Source organism: Triticum aestivum, chromosome 7A (genome assembly GCF_018294505.1).
Source record: "Triticum aestivum cultivar Chinese Spring chromosome 7A, IWGSC CS RefSeq v2.1, whole genome shotgun sequence".
Taxonomy (NCBI): domain Eukaryota; kingdom Viridiplantae; phylum Streptophyta; class Magnoliopsida; order Poales; family Poaceae; genus Triticum; species Triticum aestivum.
Window position 1 is genome coordinate 724,592,480 of NC_057812.1, and position 6,042 is coordinate 724,598,521.

The following is a 6,042-nucleotide window of genomic DNA, read 5'->3' on the forward strand; positions in this document are numbered from 1 at the left end:
GAAACCCTAAATAGCAAGTATCACACCCACGATACTTGCTATTTAGGGTTTCCTCTACCGCTCGGCGACCCTCGACGACCCTCGTTCCTGATAAAAAAAAAGAGGAAGAAGAAGAAAAAAAGAGGAGAAGCAGCGTCGAGGCCACCCCAAACCCTAGAGAAGCAGCGTCGAGGCCACTAATTAATATTAGTTCTACGTTTTCCTCTAATATATCCATCTGTCATGTTTGAATAATAATTGCCATGTTGTAAATATTTGTAGAAGTTATGGACACCGCCCGAGACAAAGTACAATAAGAGTTGTTGGGGGCCATAATCGCACGAGGAAGTGATGCCGTCTGCTCGTTGTTTCTCAACGACACCGATGGTCTGGAAGCAGCTGGCTATGATTATGATGGCTCCGGTGACCTAATGCCGGTGCAATAAGGAGACCGTAAGGACGGCTCCGGTGACCCAATGCCGGTGTAAGAAGGAGACCATGATGATGTGTCCGGTGACCGAACCGAGTCCGGACAGGTATATATATTAGTTAAGCTTCTGCTGACTAGCTAATTGATGCATTCATTGTTTTGGTATGTACACATATTAATTAAGTCTTTGTTCTTTTTTCTAGCCCTCCGGATCGAGCACAACTTCTGTAAAGAGACGAGGCCCGAAGAAAAAGTTGAGCTCGGATGAAAAGTTTGAGATCATAACAATCGCGCCCGACGGCCAACCGATTGAACCCCTCCGGAAAAAGAGCGTATTTGTTGGTCAGTGCGGGGTTTTGATATCCCAAAATTCCATAATTGTTTGCAATTTCCAAGTGTTTTTAATACTAATATATTCATATAGGGGTGTGTGGCACCCGAGAGCTTCAATGCATTTTCGGATTCATACATACCTTATAGCACTGGAAATAGCGAACACAACATCTATATGTAAAGTGACTTAACTTGCAATTTGGTTAAATCAATATGATGGGAGGGAGAATGGTTGGGGGAGGAAGAAAGCTGAAGGGGGAAAAGGAAGGGCGGCCGTTGAATATTAATGGAATGGCCCCAAAAAATAATTTATCCAAAATAAATTTCAGGCGACTTACATATAGGCATATAGCTCGTCCCAATAAACAATGCGTACGGAGCAAGGATACTCTAGCACAGATGGATCAATGGGCCGACCGATTATAGCCGGAGAGACAAGTCCAGCTTGTGGTCGCGCTCCGATGAGGTCCCGCTGCTCTTGTGTGCACACCGCCTGATGTAGGCTCCTCAGGCATCCGAGCAGCGGCAGCAGCCCTCCGTGCCTCATGCTCCATTGATGTCCTATATGGTTGTTGTGTGTGTGGGAGGTTGCTAAGTTCATTCAAATCTGGGGAGCACAACTAGCCAAGCTGAAATGTTGAAGCGACAGCTAAACACACAGCTGCGACTGGCCCGCTGCTGAACTGCTGATTGCACTTGGCAGTGTTCTCCCCGGGGTGTCCGGCCGGGGCTCCTGGTTTTGTATGTACACGCCTGGTATCATTAGGTCACAGAAATTGTGTGTACTCAGCTGATTGGCCCCCAACGTAGCCCCGCGTGGCCGAATGCAGATTGACAACGGTATGGGACCTTTTCGTCATTCTGGCAGACATGTTTTTTTATGGGTTTCAGGCAGATATGTATCCTCCCATGCGAGGAATATGGAAGGGAAGCATGCGCCGGCAAGAAACGGGCCATATCCATCAGCATGTCACGGGCTGGAGACGGGCAGGGCGGGCGAGAGGGGCCGATATGGGCTAGCCCATTTATGCTTTATTCCTCACCGGTTTTGGAAAGGTTCTACAACCTTCTCAAAACCAGTCTTTAGTTTTTTATGTTTTCTTTACCAGTTTATTTATTTACTTTTCTTTTCTATTTTTTCTTTTTTCTTTTTTCCCTTTTCTTTTTTCCTTTCATTTTTTCTTTCTTTCTTATTTTTCATTTTTTGTTTTCATTTTCTTTTTCTATTTTCTTTTTCTTTACTTTTTCACCTTTTTGTAAAGAAAAATCAATGAACATTATTTTATACTTTAATTCAAAAACATTATTTTATACTCAGTGTCAAATGCAGCTATACCTTATGGACATCCAAATGTAGTTATCTTAGCAAAGGGAATATGACCACCGTTCTTATTTGAGAAAAGTGTCTCCACTGGAGCACTAACGATCCTAGATAGCAAAGAAAGCTTGATTGGAGCTAAGAACTATTTCTAAAGGATCCCTTCCACTCTTGTGTGGAAATATCTTTCTTTCGTTTAGTTTAGTTTGAGTTAAAACGTGTTGTCTAGTATTATAGAGGTTGTCCTTAGGGTCACTCCTTATGCCGGGAGATGGAAATAATAAAGAATATGGGTGTGATTGTCTTCACAGTGGCGTGATAAAGTAACCAGCCATGTAGGTTCCTCTTTATTTTGATAGACCCCATCAACATGGCCACTCCCTTCCCCTGGTAGAAAAATCCATTACAGGTTTGGTTCTCAAAGAAAACAGTCCAAAAAATCGGAACTATTCCTACTCGGTAGGTCGCTTTATCAATTTGAGTATAAAAATAGGAAAAAAGTGTGTCAAAAGTAGAAGTGTCATATCTTCCTAAGGAGCCCAATGCTAGCTAGATAATAAGAGGATTTGGCTTTGGCGGGATGTGAGGTGCCAACTTATTATAAGCTTGAGAGTCATAAGATGCTGGTTATAGAAGAAGAGTAGGCCAATCTCAATCTTAGGCTGCAACAAACAAGGAACTAGGTTCCCGTCGTCAAATCAATTTGATCCCAAAAGGAAATCACAATCCAAAATCCCCATATATGATGTATGATAGATTCCGAGCACCTTACTACATGACACTTTTCGCACCTGTAGCGATGCTTAAGTCTCTCTGAATCATGTTAGCAATTGCCACATTTTATGATAATGAAATTTGGCAAATGGACGTCAAAACTGCATTCCTTAATAGATTTCTTAAAGAAGAGTTATATATGATGCAACCAGAAGGTTTTGTCGATCCTAAAGGTGCTAACAAAGTGTGCAATCTCCATTGATCCATTTATAGACTGGTGCAACCATCTCGGAGTTGGAATATACGCTTTTGATAGTGTGATCAAAGTATATGGTTTTATATAGTCTTTTGGAGAAGCATGTATTTACAAGAAAGTGAGTGGGAGCTCTGTAGCGTTTCTAATATTATATGTGGATGACATATTGTTGATTGGAAATGATATAGAATTTCCGGATAGCATAAAAGGATACTTGAATAATAATTTTTCAATGAAAGACCTCGGTGAAGGTGCTTATATATTGGGCATCAAGATGTATAGAGATAGATCAAGACGCTTAATTGGACTTTCACAAAGCACATACCTTGATAAAGTTTTGAAGAAGTTCAAAATAGATCAGTCAAAGAAAGGGTTCTTGCCGGTGTTACAAGGTGTGAAGTTGAGACAGACTCAATGCCCGGCCACTGTAGAAGATAGAGAGAAAATGAAAGTCATTCCCTATGCCTCAGCCATATGTTCTATCATGTATGCAATGATGTGTACTAGACCTGGTGCATGCCTTGCTATAAGTTTAGCAAGGAGGTACCAAAGTAATCCAGGAGTGGATCACTGGACAGCGGTCAAGAACATCCTGAAGTACCTGAAAAAGACTGAGGACAAGTTTCTCGTTTATGGGGGTGACAAAGAGCTCATCGTAAATGGTTACGTCGATGCTAGCTTTGACACTTATCCGGAGGACTCTAAGTCCCTAACCGGATATGTATTTATATTGAATGGTGGAGCTGTCAGTTGCTTCGGAAGTAGAAAATGAAGGAGTCTGGATGAAGGAGTTCATATCCGATCTAGGTGTAATACCTAATGCATCAGGTCTAATGAATATTTTTTGTGACACTACTGGAGCAATTGCCTTAGCGAAGGAATCCAGATTTCACAAGAGAACCAAACACATCAAGAGACGCTTCAACTCCATCCGCGATCAAGTCAAGGAGGGAGACATAGAGATTTGAAAAATACATATGGATCTAAATATTGAAGACTCGTTGACTAAGCCTCTTCCACGAGCAAAACATGATCAGCACCAAGACTCCATGGGTGTTAGAATCATTACAATGTATCTATATTATTGACACTAGTGCAAGTGGGAGACTGAAGGAAATATGCCGTAGAGGCAATAATTAAGTTGTTATTTATATTTCCTCATATCATGATAAATGTTTATTATTCATGCTAGAATAGTATTAACCGGAAACTTGATACATGTGTGAATACATAGACAAAAGAAAGTGTCCCTAGTATGCCTCTACTTGACTAGCTCGTTAATCAAAGATGGTTCAGTTTCCTGACCATAGACATGTGTTGTCACTTGATGAATGGGATCACATCATTAGGAGAATGATGTGATGGACAAGACCCAGCAGTTAGGTGACCATAATGATCATTAAGTTTTATTGATATTGCTTTCTTCATGACTTATACATATTCCTTTGACTATGAGATTATGCAACTCCCGAATACCGGAGGAACACCTTGTGTGCTATCAAACGTCACAAGTAATTGGGTGATTATAAAGATGCTCTACAGGTGTCTCCGAAGGTGTTGTTGGGTTGGCATAGATCGAGATTAGGATTTGTCACTACGAGTATCGGAGAGGTATCTTTGGGCCCTCTCGGTGATGCACATCTTAATAATCCTTGCAAGCAATGTGACTAATGTGTTAGTTGCGGGATGATGCATTACGGAACGAGTAAAGAGACTTGTCGGTAACAAGATTGAACTTGGTATGAAGATACCGACGATCGAATCTCGGGCAAGCAACATACCGATGACAAAGGGAATGACGTATGTTGTCATTACGGTTTGAACGAAAAAGATCTTCATAGAATATGTAGAAACCAATATGAGCATCCAAGTTCTGTTGTTGGTTATTGATCGAAGATGTGTCTCGGTCATGTCTACATAGTTCTCGAACCCGTAGGGTCCGCACGCTTAACATTCGATGACGATTTGTATTATGAGTTATGTGTTTTGGTGACCGATGATTGTTGGGAGTCTCAGATGAGATCACGGACATGACGAGGAATCCCGAAATGGTCGAGAGGTAAAGATTGATATATTGGTGATACGTCCATTTTGCATCATGCTTTTATATCGATATTTATTGCATTATGGGTTGTTATTACACATTAGGTCACAATACTTATGCCTATTCTCTCTTATTTTACAAGGTTTACATGAAGAGGGAGAACGCCGGCAGCTGGAATTCTAGGCTGGAAAAGGAGCAAATGTTAGAGACCTATTCTGCACAACTCCAAAATTCATGAAACTTCATGGGAGAAAGTTCCAGAATATATAACAAATATTAGGCGAAAGAAGTGCCAGAGGGGGGCCACCCACCTGACGCGCCCCCTACCTCGTGGGCCCCCTGGCAGCCCTCTGATGCCCATCTTCTGCTATATGAGGTCTTTCATCGAGGAAAAAATCATAAGCTAGCTCACGGGGCGAAACTCCACCGCCACGAGGAGGAACCTTGGCGGAACCAATCTATGGCTCCGGCAGAGCTGTTCTGCCGGGGAAACTTCCCTCCGGGAGTGGGAAATCATCACCATCGATCCTCTCATCGGGAGGGGGTCAATCTCCATAAACATCTTCACCAACACGATCTCATCTCAAACCCTAGTTCATCTCTTGTATCCAATCTTTGTCCCAAAGCCTTAGATTGGTACCTGTGGGTTGCTAGTAGTGTTGATTACTCTTTGTAGTTGATGCTAGTTGGTTTATTCGGTGGAAGATCATATGTTCAGATCCTTTATGCATATTAATACCCCTCTGATTATGAACATGAATATGATTTGTGAGTAGTTATGTTTGTTCCTGAGGACATGGGAGAAGTCATGCTATAAGTAGTGATGTGAATTTGGCATTCGTTCGATATTTTGATGAGATGTATGTTGTCTCTCCTCTAGTGGTGTCATGTGAACGTTGACTACATGACACTTCACCATTGTTTGGGCCTATGGGAAGGCATTGGGAAGTAATAAGTAGATGATGGGT